Below are 12,616 nucleotides of genomic sequence, written 5' to 3' on the forward strand. Positions count from 1 at the left end.
CACTCTGTGGATCCTCAGTAGCAGGAGTAATGTGTTTAGCCTTTTGTTTTTCTTTAATGGTACATCCGCCTTATAAAATCTGGAAGGTTCTGACCCAGGATGGGATTCAATTATAGTAGTAGGGATTTCTTCTCAGACTAATATCTGAAAAACACCCCTAGGCCCCTCAGATAATCAGCTGTGGTTCCTCTTGAATGTCTGAAGTGGATATCTGCAATGCATCCTTGGATGTGCTTAAAGTCAGATCCCCACTGGCCTCCAGCCCAGTCGTGGTAGACTAATCAAACATTAAAGCCGGGCGAACCTCTTGGCATTCACTTACTTCAGGAGAGACGTCCGGTTGAGGCTGAAAAGAAGATTCCGGCCTAGACTTCTTGGCCTCCTTCACTGAGGGCTGTTTTTCAGAACAGGACGCTTCCCTCCATCGTGTACTTAGATGCTGACTTTCAAGAGAGAGCCTACTATGAAGGGTCTTGGGTACAAAGTCCTGACAGAACAGGACGTATGGTCATGTGAGGCACCAAGGCAAAAAAGACACTTTGTGGTAGTCTTTATGGGGAATCTGTCTCCCACACCAGTATTTACCCTTGTTGAATGACGTGAAACCACACAAGCAATAATAGAAAAGAAAGATAAGTAAAAATAGAACACCAACAGGGCACTCATCTGCAATGGCTTAGAGAGGAAGCAATTGAGTGGGTGTTCAGACAGACGATCAAGAGTTGGCATTCAGACTGGCAGCGAAGTAGTTCTGAGGATAGTATGTCCAGATGTCACCTTTATGCCATATGCTACATGAGGAGCATAAGTGTGATGTACGGTGTACCTTAAAGCAACCTAAGGCTTTGGTATACTGTCAGACTACTCTTGGCAGGGAATCCTTAATGTAATGAATACTGCAGTAATTAAATGGAAGGACATTATTAAGACCTTCAATGGAACTACTTAGTAAAAATGTCAACAACCCTATGCACATAACTGTGGACTGCATCTAAACTAATGAAGAAAATGAACACACCCAAGTGAAAAGGTCAACAATAAGCCCATAAAACACAAGCACCTAATATGGCAGAAATTGAGTTGGAGGAAGAGGAGAAGGAAGAACCTAATGTATAAAATTAGGCCAATGAAGAGTGGGGATGGGAAAAGTTTAGTTAAGTTAGAAATTAAAAACTAAACGCTGGAAAATAAGAAAGCAACTATGCTAATTATAAGCACACATCTCCACAGAACAGGCTGAAGTTTCACAAAGGTGAAGAGCTTGAGCTGTAGGAAGATCTGCCCAATGCTAAAAATCGGCAAACAAGATCTGGAAACAGGGCCAGGACAGCTGCATTACAGGAGTGAGGGGTAGAGCTTGAGCTTAAGATAACTTCCTAATGATGTCAGTGCCATCCACTCCCTCATCTAAAGTGTACAGACATGATCATGACTTTACACAGTGCCTTTACACTCATCCATACCCATTATTCCTGCATACTGCAATAAGAACAAACATGTAATTGGGAGCTATGAAAATGATCACAGAAATACATCAGTGGTTTTAGTAAGAGATCAAAACAGAATGCTCACAAAGGTATAACAGGTTCTTAAGTAACTACTAGGCTAACTACCCTTGTGGGCCATTTTAAGCCTATCCAATTTCTCTTTCTGTTCTCAAAATAACCTATCCCATTTGGTTAGAGAATGGCTTTACCCACCCTATGATAGTTAATTATATATTACCCCTAATGAGGATAACTGGGATCAGGCCCCCTTCATTTGATCGACTTTTTGGTACAGCGAAACTCTGATCGAACACCAGAGGATTGAAGTCAAACCTTGTGAATGGAGATCGCCGTACAAAGCAGCATGGGAGCTTTACTGTTCTCTTCACTGTACTGTGATCTCAGAGTTGGTATATTTATGTAGCAGGGAGTGTGGGGAGTACAGGGAGCACAGCCCCCCTACAAAAATGTGAAAATTAGCAATGTTGGAGTTTTATTTTTTTTTCATTAGTTCAATATTTTGGAACTTCGATCCTCTGGTCTTTGATGATCAGAGTTTCACTGATCTGAAAAGTTGACCAAATGAAGTAGACCCCTGGGATCATACCACAAATAATTTGAGGGAACCCATTCATGGGATACAGCATTTAGGAGTTGCCTCTGTCCATTAGTACAGGAGGCAGTCCTGGGGTAAATTTTCTGTTTCCCATCCACAGATCCATGCTGCGCTTGAATATGGACAGGGATGAACTTTGATTTATGTGGATGGGGAGTCTGTTCTACAGCAGCAGTATCCTCTGCGAGATGTACTCCAAACCACTTGGTTGATGCTGCAGAAAAGGTTTAGATTCCTAGACGGAATATTTCTGATGCCATTTGACTTGCTGATGTGCAGTAAAATCCATCAGTAATGGGTTGGAGGATGCCTTTTATTCCAGACACTGGTCACCTTTTAGGATACCGTATATAATGACAGGGCTTTGATCGGGTCCATGTAGGACAGGTTTAGGCCTTGCATCCTTTTACTAAGGTATTTTTGTGGGTTTTCCAGTTGTTGCATATGTCGGCGCAGATAGATGCCAAAGGGGGTATTACATTCAATGACTGGCCTAATGAGGGCTGAGTAAAGGGGGATGATGACATCCCTATATCTAGACACAATCCCTTTGTTTACAAGCTGTGCAATATAGAAGGACCTTCTTACAACAATGGATACACATTGGTCAAAATTTAGGTGACTGTCTACATAAGTTCCCATATCCCAAACAACTGGGTCAACTCTCAAGAGAGTATTGTTTCTGTGGTAGTTCCCTGGAATAAATGACTTCGTATAGGATCAATAATGCATTTTTTTGCCATTTATTTATACTCCATGACTCTGGCACCAGTTATTTAATTGGGCAGACTTTCCTGTAGGATGGCTAAATCATTTGAGGATTCAATGACTGCTCCTAGCTTGCAGTCGCCTGAAAACTTAGCCAACCACAGCAGTTTGGTATTGGCTTTTACTTCAGAAAAGTAGATGTCATACAGGAGAGGTCTCAGAACAGAACCCTGGGGACTCCACTGGTGACTGGTCTCTCTGTAGAGGTAAGACAGTTGGCAATCCACCATGTGGCAAAGGGGTTTATTCCCAATTTAGCCTTTCTACTACACCTGAGTGGGGAATTGTGTCAAAAGCTTTGGCCAGGTCGAGGTATGTGGTGTGTACTGATTTACTTTGACCTTTTTTTTTTTTTTTGAAACCTACCCAGTTGTGTAAGCATGACCTGCCCTTGATGAACTGAAACTGAGATGGGTCCGGTGTTTGGAGGTTCCTTTTGTCCTGATTGATTAGTTCCATGATAAGCCCATGGCTTTGCATACAAGGCTGGTCAGAGTTATGGGTCTGTGGAAGGTCCTCCCTTATGAAGGTGAATAACTGTAACTGTTCTCCATTCACTTGGTACAAAACTTGTATGCATGCTGAGATTCAACAGTTTTGCTAGGGGTGTGGCTAAACTGTGCTTCATGCTATACAAGATGCATCATGGATACTGTCAAGACCCATCAGTGCAGCATTTTTAGCTTGTGATAGAACTTTTAGGACTTAGTCTTGAGTGGTAGCTGGAGGTTGAGCCAGTTTTAGATACATCTTGAGAGAGGGAGACTGAGGAGAGTGAAAGGTAATTTTAGTGCTAAATTTATCAGCCAGTAGATTCTCTATACATTTAGCCTCAGTGTAGGTAACAGCGTTTACAATCAGGTCAATTCATTGTTATGTTGTGCTTTTGAGAATATGAACATAAAACATAACTAAAAAAATGCTTTGTGATAGTCTTCAGCTTGGTATCTTTTTAGCCTCAACCTTGGCTTTGGTAGATTTTATTAAGAAACTGAGCTGTTTCTTTCAGTGACAAGGGTTCTAAAACTCTGGGAAAATAATTTTCTTTTGGCAAAAATAATTTTCCTTTTATTATAAAGCTTGTTGATATTATGTCTCCACCATGTGGGTTTGTTTCTGGGTTTTGCCCTGCACTTGTTCCTGTGGGGTACAGCTGCATCTAAGCAGCTGTTTACACACTGGTATAGTGTGGTGGTCTACCCTTCTTCATATTCAGTGGAGTTAACTGGGTTTGGTGGGGATTTGAAGCTTGACAATGTATTTCTCAGGAGTAGGTAGTTTGTCTTAAAGTAATTTCTAAAGCTACCTTGGGTGGAAGGAATCTCTGGTTTCATTTTTTTTCAAAGTAGCCTGCTTTACGGTCAAACCTAACAAGTGACAGAAGATATGCAAAGGATGGTGCAAGATGCTCTCATATTACCAAGAACAAGAGCCAAGAAGTTATTCTCCCTAGCGGGTACTCTAATCATTCCAGGACAATTAAAGTCCAGAAATTCTATGCTTCTGCACTTGTGATGGTGTAGGTTTCCCAGTCTATAGTTGGATAATTTAGATCAGCAAGAAAATGGTATCGGGTTTAATACCAAGCGATTCTAGTACTTGTGGACAGATATTGTGGCTTTCTTGTGTCACAGAGGGAGTTCTATAGCTAGCTAGCATACTGCGTGGGACCTTTCCAATGGTTATCTGGACATGAAGAAGCTCTAGTAAATCATGTAATAATAATGCACTATGTAATAATCTAATGTATGATGTATACAACATAGGCCAGAGAAAAATACCACAATTTCTACAACCACCACATCCCCTCACTGTGGCATAGCTAAAACAGTATTATTCTGCATGATATAATTAAACCTGCAAACAGCAAGGCTGTGGTGGACAGCTGTGATGAAATTAACAGTCATCATCTGAGAAGTCTTACCAAAAGCGGTTTGCAAAGAAATTCTGGACACTTCTATTAGAAAAGACTGCCAGGAAACTTCACACCTTTTCTTGAACATACACCCTAAAGAAAGAAAGTAAAGTTAATATTAAGTATGACTGATACATTACCAACTATTACAGTTAAGGTCCATACTAATGGCCTACAGTACCAAACCACTTAACAGATATTGAAATATTTGCATTCATATTTACATGACACAATTTGTTAATATCTAATCCAATGAACACGTCTCAAGAGCCCATTTACCAGCTATGAAATGGCCACATATACTGAACACATCAGACAGGAAGGAACCAATGCAAACAGACCTAGTACTACAAACAAAGGAATGGGAAACAGTAGTGCAAAGCTATGACTGCCGGAATGCATACATAAATTAATATACTGTAAAGCAATGCATATGGTTGGAAACAAAACATGAACAGTAAAAGATTATGCAGCTGTCTTTTTATTCAAAATTTTCTGTTCATGCTTCCAGAGAAATCCACATATCATTAACAGATTTACTAAAGCCTCATTGATCTCTACACTTCTAGCAAATCACCAAGCCTGACCGATTTCTACTTTACCTGCTTTATGACCAGGCCTGTAGCAGTACTTTCTTATGCAAATCCTTAATTGTATGAAAACAATTTTGCAGGGCCTAATAATTTGGTTTGGTGGAAGAATGCGAGAGACAAGTGTAGCTCTAGGAAGCCAGTTTAAATTGTACTTAATGCACACATCCTTCAGCTCATCCTTTCAAGCCTAAGAAACAGTATACATCGGGAAAGGCAATTTCACAAAGATGCATCTGTTCACTTGACCACGTTTACTCATCCTTCCCAAAATGGGCAAATAATTTCCAGCACCCAATTCAGGAACACATTTGTTGCTCTTCCAACTGATTGGACTCCTCTATTAGCCTGGGTAATCAGCAGAAATTTTGTGTAACCTACCTCTAAAGCCAACAGGCCAAATAATAAGGGGGGGAAACAAATGTAAAATAGCAAACTGTCTTCAGTGTTTAAAAATATGTTGTCTGACTTTCTATGGACTGGGTAACAGACCAGATCTACTACGCATGAATAGCCTTTAATGTTCACCTCTCACATATGGACACACACAGAGACACATGCATGCACACACACAATCTGAGTTGTACAAAGAAATTATGCCAATCTCATTGCTAATACTTTCAAAACATTGCTAGGTTTCTTTTGTAGTATATAAATTTTATTGAAAATAAAGGCATTAAAAAAAAACCTCATGCATTTATGCCATCAATGCTACGTATATACAAATAAGAATTACCACATTTTATTAAAATTCTTGACATCGACACGTCCTACTAAAAATCTTCCTCCACAATCAAACTTTAAACAGTAAAATAATGTATTTTTTATCAAGTTTCATACACGGACAAGACATTTTTGCAAAACTGAGGAACAAAATTATTATAAAGACCGTCCTGGTGGAGTAGAAAGCAAATTCTCCCACACATACACATGCAAGGGACTTCTCTCCTTGCACCCCTTAAGTAAAACCACATTCAAGTTCACACCAGTTGTGGGAAACTGACAACTTTACATAAGTGTTCCATCAACAAAATTCAATAAAAATCACCAACTACCCACAAAAGTACATACACAAAAACAAATAGCTCCGTCAACCCAAGATTATTCCCATGCCATCAGAAAGTATAAAAAATATATAAAAATATATACATACATAAAATATGTATGTATACACACACACACACACACACACACACACCTTGCTTGTATATATATATATATATATATATATATATATATATATATATATACACACACACACACACACACACACACACACACACATATATATATTACACACCCACACAAACACGTGCATATCTCTCACATATTACATATGTATGAAAAAACACTTCTCTCATCAACTTCAAAATGTGCAACAATATCGTTCTATGTATAATTCCCCAAGAACAAAAAAAAAAAAACTATGTAAATTGTTAATAACAAAATGAAAATCCACCAGGCAATCTATAGCCAGAACCCACTTACTATCTACTCTTCTATACGCTCCACCTATCTTTATTAACCTAAAAAAAAATTGACTTAGCCACGTTTGAATCTTGCTATAACAAAATTGCTAAATTTGCAGCTAACTCTCCATTTAGATCTCACCACTGTAGTGCTCTTCATCAACTGAACTGACTTGAGCTGCCAGATCTCTTAACTTCACCCAACTATCTGCTGCCCATTCCATGTTATACCAACCTGACACAGACCAGTATTAAAAACCTAAGATCTTCTAATAAATTTCTACTAAAGGTTACAAAATCAAACAATAGCTTTGGTGACTCGCTCTACTCTAATAACATTGCTAAGATACGGAGCAATATACATCAGGAAATCATAAACACCACTAACAACTTTAAATTCAAACAACTCCTTAAAGCCTACTTTTACAACTCATGGCTTTGCTGTTGTGCTGATCCTGGATGATTTCACCCCGTCATTTGTCTCCTCTTTTCTTCACTCCCTATTAACAGTCACAAATATGTAACCTTTTTACAACTCCACACCTGTTCTTGTCTAGTTTCACTTTAATATCCCTTTTACTCTTTCACTATCATCACTCTTCACTTTATCTTCTGTCTTACGCACATCCTTAACACTCTCACAGTCTTGCTTCTTCCAGTATCCTGTCACTTATCACATCACTCTTTTTCCCTAAATGACAGCACTTAATGATTGATTTAATTTGTCTCAATTTTTCATGTGATAGGTTGTGTCATATAATTGTTGTATATAACTACTATAGTTGTTACTGTTATTGCACTAATCTACTATTATGTAAAATGTTAAGTGAATGTTCTTTTGTTTGTAATGTGGAGCTTTTCTCCCTGGGGGCTCAGTTGGAAAAGGACTAAATGTCCAGTTGGACCTTCCCAGTAAACAAATGTCAAATAAATAAATAAAATAAAATGTTCAATGAATACAAAAAGCAAAACACTGGCCCCAACTACTTAATGAGAAAACTGTATCACTGGCAAAATGAACCCAACTTTATGCAAACTAATAAGATTAAACTTAGGATCCTAATGCAAAAGAACAAAATAAAGAAATAAAATTACAAAAATCAATCAAAAATTATCCCAGAAGAGCAGAACATCCTCAAATCACTTATTCATAAAAACCTATGGGAACTATGGGTCTGATTCCAAAAAGACTGTCATCAGTGGTCATTTACACGGAAAGAAAGTCTTTTGGAATCTGATCTCTGGAATAAGCCTGTTTACAGATAGGCCATAAACTGAAGCCAGTCACACTGAAAGCAAGCCTTTTGAGCAACTCTTTTGGAATCTGGTCCTAAATAAGCCCTATTCAATACTCATGTTGTACAACTATTGTTGTCATTGAAATCAGTGGGAAAGTGTAAACTTAAAAGTTGAATACATGGATTTTGATTTGAGTAATAAAAGGAAACACCCAACGTAGGCTTGAATACATTAGTGACACACCAGACCCCACATATCCATACATATGAATAAATGGGATACTACATTTACAATCAGTTTAGGACATCTTTCTGCCTAAATAACTGCCATATACTGGGTAGCATTGCTCCACAGAAAATTGTTACAGAGGCAAAAAACTTGCAAGTAAAACTGTGCAGTAGCAAAACAAGGCTTTGAGGGTGCTATGATGTGTAATTATGTTGCTCAAATACAACATTTAAACCCCTTCCAACTTGCATGAACTCCAACAGGACTAAAGATCCTGTGTTTTTAAATTTAAAACATGGAATTCCTGAGAAACTCGTATAAACACTGCTTTGTCATTGTTCCTGAAAATACACTTTTACCTAACAAGCTTACTTGGTTAACGAATTAAAGGCAGCAACATAAAACCAAGAACATGAACAGATAAAGGCTGTTTTATGCATCTAGTGTCAAAGAAAGGGTAGTCTTGATAGACAGTACATCTGGAAAAGGAATATCTGGTGAAGAGTATTATTAGGGGACACAACTGTGTAAACTCAGTCCAGTCTAAGGTCACCATCTGTCTGGCTGTCAGCATAGAGGATTAAGGCTACAAAAAAGTGTTACTTAACTGCTTCATGTAGTCCAGGGTTTCATTCCTTCAGCTTCCATTTGCTGACTGCCTGACTAAGCAAGTCCCTTAAACCACACAGTGTTCTGTAGTAATTGGGAAACTGGCATAAGTTTCTCAGTGGTCTCCTGGAACACATATGTGGTAAATACCTACGAACTAAACATGCTGTCAATGCTTTGAAAAAATAATGCAATATGTAATCCAGCCTCCTAAGTCTATAGCAGCAGCAACATGAACATGCTCAAACTATACTAAAAAAATAGATATTCTCAAAAAAACTTTGTGGAACAGAAGAAAAAGGCTCCAGATATGATCAACAAAACTCGTGATTAATCAGTGACTTGGGCACTGGAGCTGCTGGCCAGGGATGATGGCACCGAGCAGCTGATGCTGACTCATCTATCCTGGGTGGGTGGAAATCAGTAAACAGTCAGCTGAATCTGCAGTTGCAATGATATGTGGTAGTGGCCGGTTCCTGTGGCAGTGTAGCTCAAAGTACAAATTCACAATGACAGTAGTCACTGGGGTATGTGCACACTGTGGAGACAGGATTATGGGAGTTCTGATCACTAAAACTGGAAAGGAATAATGGAATAGTAAGGCTAAGCAGAAAAATCTAATGACTGCCCGCAAGGACCAGAGTTACTAGCAATACTGGGGGAAGCTAATGGTTGGCAGACAACTTAAAGGAAAGAATAAGAAACAAATTCTCTAAAACTCGCACATCTCCTAGTAGCACATTGTAATACTACAGGAAAAGTACAGTTGTGTAAAATCTTACCGTAACAGTAGATATCCTCTTCACTGTTGAAGTGTTCATTAGGATCCCCTGCCAAGAGCAGCCTGACATCCAGTCAGTACACCAAAGCCTTTAGATTTTAAGGGACACCGTACGTCACATGTATGCTCCTTGCATAGCATAGGACATAAAGGTGACATCTGGAAATACCATCCTCAGAATTTAGAGCCCTAGTAGGAATGCCAGTCCAAGGAAAAAGAGAGGTAATCACTACATCCAGAAGACAAATGGAGGGGGCTGAGAGAGTGAGTGAATACTGCAACAGTGAAGAGAGGGACAGCTACCATTATGGTAAATGTTATAAAACGTTACTATGTCCTTCCATATCACTGTCAGAGTATTCATTACATTAGTGGGAGTGCCAAAGCTCAGGAAGAAACTTGGGAGGAGGAAGGACCAGTCAAAGCGCTCTAGGAAGCCATGAAGGATGGCACTAGCAAAACCAGCACTAGCTCTGGAGATTCCATCTAACTTGTAGTGCTTGATAAATGTATGCATAGAAGTTCAGGTAGCTGCCTCAATAGAGTTAGTATCCAAACCCTTAAAAAAGCACCAGAAGAAGTCACAGCACTAGTAGAATGAGCCTTAACAGAATAAGGAAGGCTCTTACCATGAAAAGAATAACTAAAGGAAATCACTTTAGAGATCCAAGAAGAAATAGTTTGCTTGGATACAGCTAATCCTAGGGACCTAGGATAAAAAAGAAACAAAGAGCTGATCAGATTTCCTAATACTCTTAGTATTATCCAAATAAAATCCGAGTTGTCTATGCACATCCAAAGTGTGGAGCTCCCTCTCACTGGCAGATTGCAAACAGGAGAAAAAGTGGGCAAATGAATAGAATGATTAAAGGACAACTCATTAACCACCTTTTGCATAAAAGGATTAGTATGCAAGGACACCCTTGTCCTTATAAAACACCAAAAAATGAGGACAAGTCATAAGGGCTTGAAGATCAGACACCCATCTGGCAGAAGTAAAGGCCAACAAAAGTGCAGTCTTCCAAGTGCAATGTTACAAGGAAGCTGAAGTGGAAGGCTCAAAAGGAGCCTAATTCAATTTTTCCAAAACAAAATCAAGATCCCAGGGACAAGGAATGGGCTTCTTGCAGGGCCTAATATGAAAGACGATCTTGAAGAAATTTAGTTTCAAATCTAGAAACCAAAGGAGGAGAAAAAGGCAGACGATAAGTGGACCTTAACAGAAGAATAGGCCAGCCCAGCACTGAGCAATTCACATAAATAGGAGAGAACCAAAGAACATCACAGAAAATGGATCCAGGTTACGAGAAAGACACCAAACAGAAACCCTCTTCCATTTGGATAAGTAGGATTTCCTAGTAGTGGGCTTCCTGGCCTCCTGCAGGATGCTAAGCACATGCTCAGAAAAAAGCTGTCTGTGCAATCAAAACTCTGTCACACGCAGTGTCAAAAGAGTGGACAGGTGGGGATGGATGAGAGAGCCCTTGTCTTGTGTGAGTAGGTCCACTCTGTGAGGTAACTAGTGATGATTGCCCTTGGCTAAATGAAAAAGAGGGAACCAATGCTGTCTTGGCCAAAAGGAAGTCACCAGCAAGATTTTGGGAGAATTGTGCTGAATTCTGAACAAGACTTTTGGAATGAGAGGAAGTGGAGGGGAGGAAAAGCATAAAGAAACATCTCCTTCCAAGAAAGAAAGAGGGCATCCCCCTTCCAAAGCCAGACTACCTGGGACACTGGTACAAAAGAGAGGAAGTTGTCTGTTCAGAGAGGTGGCAAATAGATCTGAGGAGCAGCCCTCTGGTGGACAATGTCCAGAAACACATCCCTGGAAAGCATCCATTCATGGGATTGAGTTAATGACCTACTCAGAGAGTCTGTCACAATGTTTTGACCTGAGGGAATGCAAACTTCCTGAAAAGTCACTTGATACTGGACAGCAAGATTCCACAATGGAGAGCCAACTAGCAAAGAAGATCCCCCCCCCCCCCATCTGTTTACATGCCAAATCACTGTGGTATTGTCTGTAAAAAAACTGAAAGGCACTGGGGAGAAAGGATAAAAAGCCTGAAGCACCAGCAGAAGAGCTCTCTTCTCTGACACTGATGTGCTCTTTTTGTTGAAGAGGCAACAACACCCCCTGCGCCCTTAGGGAGCCAAAAGCTGCTCCCCATCCCACATCTGAAGCATCAGTGAACAACTCCTGAGAGGGAGATGAAAGGGGAGCCCTGGGTTTCAAGACAACTGCTGAATCCACTAGTGAAGTTCCTCTTCTTCCTTGCCTACAAGAGGAATAACAAAGTCTAGGGGATGCGTATGCTGAAGCCAAACGAGAAACCAATGAAACTTTCCCATGTGGAGTTTAGTCAGAGGGTGCATAGGGATGGAGGATGCCATGAACCCCAGAGCTCTCAGAAACTCCCTGGCTGTGACAGAGCCCAGAGGAAGAAGAGTTTGAAAGAAGGAAATGAGGGTCAAAACCTCTGGAGGAGGCAGAAATGCCAGCATAGGCACAGTCTGAATTCTACAACCCAGAAAAACATAGTCCTGAGAAGGAGTCAGAAAAGACTTTATGAAGTTTATCGTAAACCCCAGGCTCTGAAGAGGAGAAATCTCTGGAGATCTCTGGAGAGGATACCTGAAATAGAAGGTCATCTGAGTACGGAAATACCTGGATCCCCTGAATCTTGCAAAAAAGCGATTACAGGAGTTAGGCATTTGGCGAATGGCCTTTCTACTACCCCAAGGGTAAAGGGCAAAACAGAGAAAGTACAGTTGTGTACACTTACCGTAAATGTAGATATTAGAGTGTATTCACTGTTGCAGCCATCACACTTGGGTTATCTGCCTACAGGTAACCCTCAGTCAGCCCGAATACCAGAGTCTTGGGATTTCTGCACCAGATGCTGTCACCTCT

At 40.0% G+C, this 12,616-nt stretch overlaps 1 long non-coding RNA gene across 2 annotated transcripts in view; it reads right to left on the reverse strand.

The window, feature by feature from the left end:
- LOC122793436 overlaps positions 1-12,616 on the reverse strand; it is a 370,585-nt gene that overhangs the window by 210,369 nt on the left and 147,600 nt on the right. For both annotated transcript variants that reach the window (XR_006363480.1, XR_006363481.1), the window contains exon 2: positions 4,796-4,879. This is a non-coding gene — a long non-coding RNA (uncharacterized LOC122793436). The remainder of the gene's footprint in view (positions 1-4,795; positions 4,880-12,616) is intronic.

The sequence above is a fragment of the Protopterus annectens genome, chromosome 2.part0 (genome assembly GCF_019279795.1).
Source record: "Protopterus annectens isolate FY-2018-M chromosome 2.part0, PAN1.0, whole genome shotgun sequence".
In the NCBI taxonomy this organism is placed as follows: Eukaryota; Metazoa; Chordata; order Ceratodontiformes; family Protopteridae; genus Protopterus; species Protopterus annectens.